Consider the following 12,066-nt stretch of genomic DNA (forward strand, 5'->3'; position numbering starts at 1 on the left):
CACACCCTCTCCAGCATTTATTGTTTCTAGATTTTTTGATGATGGCCATTCTGACTGGTGTGAGATGATATATCATTGTAGTTTTGATTTGCATTTCTCTAATGATTAATGATGTTGAGCATTCTTTCATGTGTTTGTTGGCAGTCTGTATATCTTCTTTGGAGAAATGTCTATTTAAATCTTCTGCCCATTTTTGCATTGGGTTGTTTGTTTTTTTGTTATTGAGCTGCATGAGCTGCTTGTAAATTTTGGAAATTAATCCTTTGTCAGCTGCTTCATTTGCAAATATTTTCTCCCATTCTGAGGGTTGTCTTTTGGTCTTGTTTATGGTTTCCTTTGCTGTACAAAAGCTTTGAAGTTTCATTAGGTCCCATTTGTTTATTTTTGTTTTTATTTCCATTTCTCTAGGAGGTGGGTCAAAAAGGATCTTGCTGTGATTTATGTCACAGAGTGTTCTGCCTATGTTTTCCTCTAAGAGTTTGATAGTTTCTGGCCTTACATTTAGGTCTTTAATCCATTTTGAGCTTATTTTTGTGTATGGTGTTAGGGAGTGATCTAATCTCATACTTTTACATATAGCTGTCCAGTTTTCCCAGCACCACTTATTGAAGAGGCTGTCCTTTCTCCACTGTACATTCCTGCCTCCTTTATCAAAGATAAGATGACCATATGTGCGTGGGTTTATCTCTGGGCTTTCTATCCTGTTCCATTGATCTATCTTTCCGTTTTTGTGCCAGTACTGTTTTGATTACTGTAGCTTTGTACAGTAATGGTACAGTATATACCATACTGTCTTGTACAGTATGTACTTTGTACAGTACTTACTGTACTTACTGTATTTTGTACAGTAATGGTACAGTATGTACCATACTGTCTTGATTACTGTAGCTTTGTAGTATAGTCTGAAGTCAGGGAACCTGATTCCTCCAGCTCCGTTTTTCGTTCTCAAGATTGCTTTGGCTATTCGGGGTCTTTTGTGTTTCCATACAAATTGTGAAATTTTTTGTTCTAGTTCTGTGAAAAATGCCAGTGGTAGTTTGATAGGGATTGCATTGAATCTGTAGATTGCTTTGGGTAGTAGAGTCATTTTCACAATGTTGATTCTTCCAATCCAAGAACATGGTATATCTCTCCATCTATTTGTATCATCTTTAATTTCTTTCATCAGTGTCTTAAAATTTTCTGCATACAGGTCTTTTGTCTTCTTAGGTAGGTTTATTCCTAGATGTTTTATTCTTTTTGTTGCAATGGTAAATGGGAGTGTTTTCCTGATTTCACTCTCAGATTTTTCATCATTAGTGTATAGGAATGCCAGAGATTTCTGTACATTAATTTTGTATCCTGCAATTTTACCAAATTCATTGATTAGCTCTAGTAGTTTTCTGGTAGCATCTTTAGGATTCTCTGTATATAGTATCGTGTCATCTGCAAACAGTGACAGCTTTACTTCTTCTTTTCCGATTTGGATTCCTTTTATTTCCTATTCTTCTCTGATTGCTGTGGCTAAAACTTCCAAAACTATGTTGAATGAGAGTGGTGAGAGTGGGCAACCTTGTCTTGTTCCTGATCTTAGTGGAAATGGTTTCAATTTTTCACCATTGAGGATGATGTTGGCTGTGGGTTTGTCATATATGGCCTTTATTATGTTGAGGAAAGTTCCCTCTATGCCTACTTTCTGCAGGGTTTTTATCATAAATGGGTGTTGAATTTTGTCAAAAGCTTTCTCTGCATCTATTGAGATGATCATATGGTTTTTCTCCTTCAATTTGTTAATATGGTTTATCACATTGATCTAACCCAGTCCTTGATGGCCCACTTGCCGGCATGCCTGACTACACCTTTTTTTTTTTTTTTTTTTTTTGCGGTACGCGGGCCTCTCACTGTTGTGGCCTCTCCCGTTGTGGAGCACAGGCTCCGGACGCGCAGGCTTAGCGGCCATGGCTCACGGGCCCAGCCGCCCCGTGGGACCAGATCCAAAGCATCTGCAGCAGGCAGCCGGCACCGTCCCTCACTCTTTCTTCTCTATTTGTACTCACGTGTTTATTCTTCTATGTTGTGCGATAGTACCTTTGTTAATCTGCCCTCCTGTTGAAAAATACTGTTCCTATAATCGTGATCAAGCCAAAAACCAAGTAGCCTTGACTGAGGATGCCTGGCCATGGATCTGGTTATGGTGATGCTGGCGAGAGCTGGGAGCTCACCTCTCAGGGGAGCGGGGAGGAATAGCAAGGGGACAGGCCCCTGTGGTGACACAGTGAGCGAAGGAGAGGAAGTCTTGAGCCAGGCCCACTGAGCCCTCAGCATTTGTCATTTGTGGGTAGCAGACTGGAAATCCTAGAATTTAGGGTGTCAGGACTTGAAGTGGCCTCGCGTGGATCTGCTTGCACCCCTTCAGTGTCTGAAAAGATAATTTTGGGTCCTCCCCTTCCCTGGGCCCTTCTTTGGTCAATCCAAAGGGCAGACGATTGCATTTGCTCATGTTGTTTTCCCCCACAAAGAGGCATGCATTTCACCCATTTTAGGTGATAAAAGATTCTCCCTCTCTAAGGATGAATGCAATGGATTAAGGAATGTGAAGAATTTTGGAGGCTTTCAGCCTAGACGATCCTTGGGCCCCTCTTAAGTATTCATCAATCCATCCTTCATTCATTCATTTGACTCAGTGAGTATGCTTAATGAATCTCTATTCTGTGCTGGCCTCTGTGTCTGGCCTTGTGCTGGGCACTGTAAAGAGAAGCAAACAGAAGAGGCATGTCCTCACTCTCAGGGAACCTGCAAGCTAATAAGGGAGACAAATAAGCCATAAATGCAAACTGTTATGCTTTGCAGGAAAAGCGCAGGGTGCTCTGAGAGTGAATCATAGAAGGGCTCTCTTAAACTGGGTGGCCAGAGACAGCCTGGCTGTGGAAGTGACATTCTTGTAGAGCTCTAGAAAGTGAGTAGAATTAGCTGGGTGATGAGAGGGGGAAAAAGCATTCTGGACAGAGTATAGCATGCTGGGCACTATGGTGCAGGAATACCGTCAGAGAAACATAGTGAGTGGAGGCTAGGAAACGAAAACGTCACACCAACTAACCAAACAGACAAAGAATTCCTTAGTCTCAGGAGGACCTGAGAAGTGATCTGGGTCTTCCTGTGTGATAGATGTACTGATTTTCTTGCCCCCTACTTGGCCCCAAGCAGTGGCTCCCCTGGGGGGAGACCAAGGAGGGCATCAGGGCTGTGAGACTGGATGATGAGAAATCACAGGTCGTTTGCCAGGCCCCCAATGACTATGGAGTTCTCATCCCGTCTTACCTATAGTACACCTCTTACCTCTTACCTGTAATATAGTTTTTGCAAATGCTTTGCCACAGTGGACTCCCTGGACTCAGTTGCTCCTGGCTGAGTGTTCGACTGAGATGCGCCCATCATGGAATCGAGTCTGAATTCCAGCTGCAGGGTTCAGAGGCCAGGACCCCTATGGCAGAGGGCAGAGGGCAGAGGCACCTGTCATGAATATCAGTGGCCATGGCGTGTGATACATAGCAACTCTTTGTGCCACGGTTGGGAGGAGCTCATCTAACATTTTTTTAACATCTTCCCAATTGAATGCATGGTCTGTGGGTGCCACGAGAATGCTCATCTGTCAGTTTTGACAATATAACAGAGTGTACAGTATTTATGCTAAAAATAGTCTCTACAAAAGACGAGGCTCCAATGGCAGCACCATTGAAGTCTTATGCTTCTGGCAGACCCCCTCCCTCAGAGGTGACTGACAAAGTAATTTCTGTTGTGCTTTACTAGACCAGAGCACATCATTCACACCAGCAGCCTTTGCAGCCCAATGGCACCAGTCAGGCCTTGTCTCAAAGCCTCCTACACGGGGTGGTCCGCTGACATATCCTGTCTCAGTAGAACATTTTGGGGCTGGTAGAGTCCAGAAACAATGGTGGCTCTTGGGTACTTGAGTCCGCTTTTCTACTCCCTGCGTCAGGACCATGGTCATGATAGCTGCCATTTATTGAGGGCCTACTCTCTGCCAGCCCCATGCTGAGTACTTTACTTGAATGATCTTGTGGTTTTCGCATCAATCCTAAGCTGTGGGTACTAGTAACATCAGAGGAAACTGATGCTTCTCCAGGACTCAGAGGGGAACTAGTCACTCCAGCATGCATCTCGGGGAAAGGGGCAGGGAGGTCTGATTATGCGCACTGCGGGCTAGACGCTGATTTTTTTTTTTTTTTCATGGTGTCAAATTTGGGAGCAACAGAAGGTGGAGAGGATGTTCTCCAGTGGGAGAGGGGCAAACTGAAGAGTTCCAGATTGTGGTTGCATGTTTTCTGAAAGGCTGTTGAAGGCACCTGCTTTTAAATTTGGCTGCATCACCCCCAAATCTATGCTGTGTGTTTCTGTGTGATGCAGAAAGTGGAACAGAGAAGCTTTGGTTTCAGTTTATGTGAGATGAGACCAGCTCAGGCAAGTTGCCTTGGCCCTGAAACTGCAGAGTGTAGAGTAGCGCACAGTAGGTGCTTACTGGTTTGTGGAATTAATTTGAGTCACTGCTTAGGGATGCACCCCTGCCCCTGCACATGTGTTTCTGAGGACAGCGTGGCATTCCCATGGTCTCGGTCATGGCATGGCCTTCACAATCTCTCATGTGATGCTTTTAAATGGGTGTTTGTGGCCCAGGATCAGCAGGCACAGGGGAATAGATTCTGTCTTCAGAGGGACCTGCCTGATTTACTCTGAGGCTGTGGTCACAGATCGGAAGCCAGGAGTTTGAGGCTGGCCTACATTGGCTAAAGATTCACTGGTTCTCCAAGCATTTGCAGCTCAGGGTCTCAAGGGAACTGCAGTATCTTTTTTTTGTTTTTTTTTTTTGCGGTACGCAGGCCTCTCACTGTCGTGGCCTCTCCTGTCGTGGAGCACAGGCTCCGGACGCACAGGCTCAGCGGCCATGGCTCACGGGCGCAGCTGCTCCGTGGCATGTGGGATCTTCCCGGACCGGGCCACGAACCCGCGTCCCCTGCATCGGCAGGCGGACTCTCAACCACTGCGCCACCAGGGAAGCCCTGCAGTATCTTTTTAATGGTATTCTTGGACAAAAAGAGTAGAAGGGGGGCCTTGTTGCTGGCGGTGGGAAAGTCCAGTTTTCATTTTCCCCCTTCTCCACGCGTGAGCTTGTTTGAGAGAGGCGGAGGGCCAGGCTGGCTTCTTGCAGAGGCCACGTCTCCTGCCTTCACCCTGCATTTGACTGCTGGCCACGGGTTGTGGCCTGATTGGAACTGACTTTCCCCCAGGCGATCGGCGCAGGCCTATTAGGCTGACAGTCTGTAGTGTGTAGGGAGAGGCCTCGAGTTAGCGCTGCTCCCAGGTAAGCCTCTCTGTCCCTCGTGGGCTGAATCACAGTTGCCCCCTGACACCTGCATGTGCCTGGGTCTGTGCCAGGCTGAGTGGGGGGCTCTTAGAGGGCAGGCCTGAGGCAGAGTACTGCCCAGGATGACCTGGGAATCCAGAGAGGAAGCCTGTCCGGTTCTCACCAGAACCCAGGGCGAGATGGAGATGGGCAGGAGGTCAGATGATCTGTACTTGCATCCTGGCCCTGCTGTCAGCCAGCTGTTTGGTCTTAAACAAGTCTTTCTGGGCCTCAATGTCCCCATCTGTAAAACGATAGGATTGAGCTATAACATTTCTAAGAGTTCTTCTCTCTTTGATATTCTAGTTCCTTCTTATCCCTCAGCCCCTCTTCTGTCCCTGCTCTCAGACCCAGCATGGAATTGATCATTGCATAGACTCTTGTTACTCAAAGCAGCAGCATCACTTGATGCTGTTAGACGTGCAGGATCTCCGCCACACCCCAGGCCTACTGAGGCAGAATCTGCATTTTAACAAGACCTCCAGGTGATTTGGATCCACAGTAAAGTTTGCGAAGCCCTGGCATAGACCATTCTCCACAGGTGTGAGGCTCCGGGCTCCCACAGCCCCTCCAGACCCCGTGGCCGTTATTAGCCTTTTAGTGATACACCTGTTCTTGCTCAGGCCTGCAGGGGAGAGTGCCAAGGCTGAGGGTTGACTCCCTCAGTGAGTGTCTTTGCTGAGAATGGCTCACATAGAACCAACCCCCCTTCTTTGGACCCTCACCCTCAGTTATTTGCAGAAAGACTTACAAAATTTCAAACCGAACAATTAAAAAAAAATCCCTTAGACTATGCCTGAAGAAATGTAGCTCAACCTTTTCCTTATAAACAGACACATACACTCGGAGAGCGAGAGAAAGAGAGAGAGAGAGGGAGAGAGAAATAAGTAGGAGAGCCTTTAAAAAAGAGATTGCCTATATCATGCGTTCTTAACTAGGGTCTGTGGTTGGAGCTTCCGGTGGAGTTTCTGAGCCCCTGAATTAATATATGGAATATGTGTTTATGTGCATTTTCCTGGTGAGAGAGAGGGTCTGTGCTTTTCCAGATTCTCAAATGAGTCTATGACCTAAAAAAGTCAAAGAACCCTTGGTCTCGGTCCAAGTCTGTTTCTTGGGATTTATTGAACGCCTCGCTGTTTGGAGACAAATCAGGGACTAACTGAAGGGTTCTTTATGAAAACAACTTCAGGGCTGCCTGTTAGGCATGACTTGTTTTCCTCTCTCTGCTCCTCTGAATTTCTCTATTATCTCTATCAAGGGCTGTTTTCAGGGCTGATTGGAAATGGAGAGTGGGTCTGGTGGCACAGCGACAGGAGAGCATGTTTGCCGGAAAAAGCATGGGCTCTAGTTGAGAGCAAAGGCAATTAGCCCTCGGAATTGGACCATATTCCTTCCTTTCCTTTCCTTTTTTTTTTTTTTTTAAACAAGTGAAACCAGTGAAGCCATTTCTAGAAAATGGCCAAGAGCATATTCAGAGCTGCAGTTTGCTTGCCTCTGCCCAGATGGATGTTCTGGGACAGGCGCCGTGTCACCGTGCTCTGGACTGAATGGGCTGTTCTGGTCTCGGGCTGATTCTCTATTCATCCTCCGAGGGCTTTGCTGTACCATGGGTGGGGAGCACCTCGGGGGTAAGTCTGTCCCCTGAGGCCAGCCCCACTGGGTAGAAGTGGGTCTGCCACTCTCAACACTGTTTGCCCCCAGCCCCCTGCACCTTTAACCCATGCAGCTGCAGGAATACCACTTGTGACATGGATGCTGCAGCCATAAGCATTTCCAAGGACCCCCAGCCTGGCTCTTTCTTCCAGTTTCTGATCCCGTGGTGACCTGACCCCTCGCTTTTGGATGCAGATAGCTGGCTCCTGGCTCTTAAAGGCTGAAATTGAGTTTTCTCTCTTTGTGCCATGACTCTATTGAGAATGTGGCACTCATTTCTCCCTACCTTTCCCACCTTTTCAAATCTTCCTGGCCACTTCTAATCACTGGTCCTCTTAACCCAACCCCATCGCCTTGCTAGACCTTGGCCATTGCAAGGGGAGATTTGACCAACACAGGGTCTTTGCTTCAGCCAATCAGTTTTCACTTACTACCCTCAGACACACCTGTGATCCCTACCTCTGCATCTTGGCTGACACATTTACCACCTTCCTGACCTTCCTCTTAAATTCTAGCTCTTCCAAATCCTACTTCCCTAACAGTTATAGCATCTCCCATCTGGAATGTATTTATCTAATCTCCTTTGAGGCCCAGATTCTTCTTTTACATACCAGAGGACCCTGCAGCCTATGAACCTCTCATGGGCCAGGGGCTCATTTACTCAGCCTATCCCATCACTGGGCTAGTAGCAATGTCTTTATGTTGAGCTGAGCTCTGCCTTGGGGTCTTCTCTCCACTGGCATGTGTCCTCTGGGATTGCACGGTGGGTAGAAGCACAGGCTTTTAGGAGTTTAAATTTCATCTCTCTCATTTACTGGCTGTGTGACCTCAGGAAAATCACTTAACCTCTCTAAGCATGAGTTTTCTCGTTGCCAACCGGGGTGAATAATACCTATTTCAGTAAGTTGTTGTGAAGATTAAAGATTTTTGAGGCACAGCGGTGGGCGTGCGTTCCGAGAATAGCAGCTCTTGTTGTAATTTTACTTTCTGCCTCCCTTAAACAGTCTCGTTTGGCCTTAAATTGCTCTTATTTCATCTCATTTTTCAGGTGTGTGTCTGGTTGACTCAACTAGATGGAGCTCTTGGAGGGCAGGGAGATGTCTTCACATCCATGCCCGGCCCACTGTGCTCAGCAGGGCTGGGGTGCCCTGTGGACTCATCAATGGGTGGTTGATTGAGTCAAACCAGTAAGAAAACACCTGCTCCATATGCACTTGCATTAAAGAAAATGTGCAGGTAGTTCCAGTTCAACCTCGATTAACCAAGCTTGGTGGATTTGCACCGAATGGGACAGTGATTATTCCCCAGACTGCCTCTTCTTTCCCCACATGTCCCTGAAAAGGCAGAAAAGTAGGGCTCAGTCCCCTGAAGGAGGTGGGGGACACTCCCAGTGCTGTTCTGAAGAGCGTTGCATTCAAAGCTGTGGCCTTCATCCATGAGTAAGCCTGGCAGCAGGTGATGGCACTGCCAGTCTGCAATCCAGGGGAGGACTTGGGGATGCAGCAGCTCCCTCCCTGGAATGGGATGGGAGGTACTGGGAGCCTGTCGAGGTAATGCTGGGGGCGGGGTCAGTGCGGAGCAGCGCTCACAGCAGCATCTCTGGGCCACAGGGGCTCTCATAGGAAGCAGGTTCAGCGAGCCGAGGGGCCACTGATCAATTCCAGTGGTTAGAGGTGCCTGCTTCCCACTCCTTTTACAGGGCACCATTCTCACCGTGAAACATCTCGAAGGTTACTTCCTCGGCTGTAGAGGCACACAGAAAACCAAACTCCAGGGGGAAGCTGCCTGGACCACCCCACCTGTTTTTCTCCAGGCCCCAGGGTGGCTCTAATGCTTGTGATGCCTGGTGCCTGTGAGATCCACTGGCACTGGGGTTTATTAGTGTCTGTCCCTCTGGGAATGAGCTCCCTGAGGGAGAGGAGGCTGTGGTTTTACTTCCGCATGATCAAGGCAGACTGTGGGGAAGAAGAAAGTGTGGAGATTAAGGACTGACTGCTTTGACGAAGAGCGAATCTTTCATTGTTTGCGCCACCCAGGCCCCTTGCAGTGAGTAGGTTTGTATTCAACGAAAACACTTTTATTTATTTATTTATTTATCTATCGCAAAGGAAATTGGATCAGGGGAACATTAAAGGTGGGGAAGCGAAACGCAGAAAGCAGAGCTCACAGCAAGGCACGACTTTGAGCCAGCAGTGCTCACAAACCAAGGAGGAAAGGGACTCATTAGAAGGTGTTTCTCCCCGGGTTCCTGGACGTGAATCTCCCCTCCTTCTCCCACAGGAGTGCCTAAGGGAAGCAAAACTCCAGTGGGGCAACAGTTCTGGGGAAGCAGCCGAATTCATCGGCCTCACATGTTACGTGCCTGCCTGGGAAGGGGTCGCTCCCCTTCCCAGTGAAACTTCAGCCTGGCCTTGGTGGCAGGAGGCTCAGCTCACCACGTAAAGGAGCACCAGCCAAGACTAGAACCCCAGGCAGTTTCTCTCCCTGTAGCCTGGGGTCTTGTTTCAACCCCAGCAGCTCATCTCGTGTCAAAGGAAGTTTATTAAGATGGAGGGTGCAGGAGAAGCCCTCCTCAGAGTGGGCCTGAAGTAACGCGAGATCGTCCACAAGGACTCCAAGGAGATCAGGTATTGCAAGAGCTCATGCTAAACAGACCAGCATGGGGGAAGACCTGGAAGAAAGCATCCCTGGAGTCTTACCGAGGAGGAGAGGGCAGGAATGATGACAGGCTTTGGCAGGGGATCCGCCATTTTCTTTCCTTATCCACCGCCAAGTAGAGAACACTCCAAGGAGCTTGCACGGAATAAGCTAGGATGCTAGAAGGAGGGGCTCTGGGTCTCTGAGTTGCTGCTTGAGAAGAGCCACCCGCAGAGCAGTGCTGTATGAGGGGGTCATGAGAAACGAATGTTTACTGTGTGAAGCCACTGGGATTTGGGGTTGTTTGTGACAATAGGTAGCGTATCCTGCCTGATACAATGGCTAACCGCTTCTGACTTTGCATTAGCCCAGCCTGGGGACAGGATTTATTCAGTCAACAAACATTTTGCAGTTGTGGGCTAAGCAGGCAGTGGGGTGGCCTGACGAGCCTGAGCAGACGGGGACAGAGAGGATTTCAGAGGAAAAGGACAGGGGTGAAGCCCACCAAGCTGACTTAGCGCACACCTGACCCAGGTTCCAGGGTAGAGACCTTGCTTTGTTCAGCTCTGGGTCTGTACCTGTCAGCTCTGGTGGTAGGGGTGGGTGGTGTGATTAGTCTGGGCAATAGACTCGAGACTTTATACAGTGTCCTTGGAAGATGTCACATCTCACACCCAGCAGGTCACCCTGGCACCTGGGGCCTGGATCACTTGGAAAGCCACTGGAGAGAAATGAGTGAGGCTTCCCCACGTTTTAATGATAAATACAGTTCTTTCACCTCCTGGCTTTTACATGGGCAAAGAGAAGTGTGGATAAGGAGAGAAATGACATTATACCCTCGGTGTGCTTGGTGGGAAGTGGTGAGGACAGGCAAAGGGAGTGCTCGCAGTGGTTGACCACATGCCCCTCTGGAGGTAGCGCTGGCAGCAGGCCTGGGAGGCGCTGGCACATCTCCTCTTGAGCCGTCCACCAGCTTCTCCCAGGGCCACCCGGCCATTGCAGCACATGCATTTTTAATTTTTTCAATTAACAACAATTAGAACAAATGGAGTGGAGTTTTAATTATTCATAATTCATTTAGGAATAAAATCTCTGTAAAGTAAAGGGAAGGAAGGGTCATATTACCTGTTCTTTAAAAAAATAAAAAATAAAAGAGCAGTGAAAGAGGAGGGAAAATCTACTTATATTGACCTGAGTTTTCTAAAGCTTTCCCTTTGGTCCGCGCAGTTAGAGACAAGAGACATAAATGGGAGAAAAGCACCTTCTGTGCTGGCAGGTCAGAGGGCTGCCTTTACCCCCACTCTGGCCTGGTCACTGGTGCACTGTGTGACCTACAGCCTATCACTGTCCCTTCCTGTGTCCACCTCACCTGTCCTTGCCAAAAGGACTGAGATGAGTAGGGCCACTGGTGCAGAGTCAGTTTAGATCCTACATATTGACAAGTATCGACAAAGTACCCGCAGGGTGTGCACAAGCCGTGGGTTCCAGTGGGACACCAACAGGACCCCTGCCCACCAAGAACTTACAGGAAGCCCTCCATAAGCATGTGCCTCTGTACAAACATGTATATCTATACGTATGCATGGATGCACAGGCACCCATCCAGAATAGTTATGGAATCCAGAATAGTTATGGAATCCTAGGTTGGGAAGGGAAACCAGGACATCTTCGGGGTCTGCATTTTACAGTCTAAGGGTCTGGGTTCAGAGAAGCGTGGCCAGATCACCCTTCAGTCAGAAAAGGCTGCTTCTGAAGTCAGCCTTGAAAGATAGGGCTTAATACAGGCAGGAAAAAAGGAAGGGCATTACAGATGAGGGATGTGCAAGGGCAGAAGTGCAGAGGTGGGTGGGAACGAAACTGGTCCCAGAGGGCAGAACATCAGTCCATAAAGGGGGTGTGGCTCCATGTTGGGATCTGGGTTCTGATTCCTCCCCTCAGCCTATCCTGCCACTGCTCAGGTTCAGACCAACATCATCTTTTGCCTGGTCTCCCTGCTTCCATCATCGTCCAAGCATCTCTTTGAAGCATCTATTCTGGGGCAACTCTTTTGCTTAACTCTTTAATGACTCCCCATAATCTCCAGAGTTGAGTCTAAGCATTTGCGTAGGGTAGACCAGACCTTCTGTATATCAGCTGTTCGTCCTCCTGCCTGTCATTACTACAGTCACCAGCCAAGCTGGACTCTCCAGTCCCAAATCTCCTATTCTTGTACCATTACACATGCTGCTTCCTCTGCTCGGAGGTACGTCCTGCTCATCTCTGTTTGCCAGAAGATCTCATCCATTCTGGAAGACTCATGTTAAATGCCCTTTGTCTGTAATGACTTTTTTTTTCCTTCCTCTCTGTATTCAATATCCTATATGAATTTGATGCTTGGT

Source organism: Monodon monoceros, unplaced genomic scaffold, assembly GCF_005190385.1.
Source record: "Monodon monoceros isolate NGI ecotype Baffin Bay Population unplaced genomic scaffold, NGI_Narwhal_1 Super_Scaffold_19, whole genome shotgun sequence".
Taxonomy (NCBI): Eukaryota; Metazoa; Chordata; class Mammalia; order Artiodactyla; family Monodontidae; genus Monodon; species Monodon monoceros.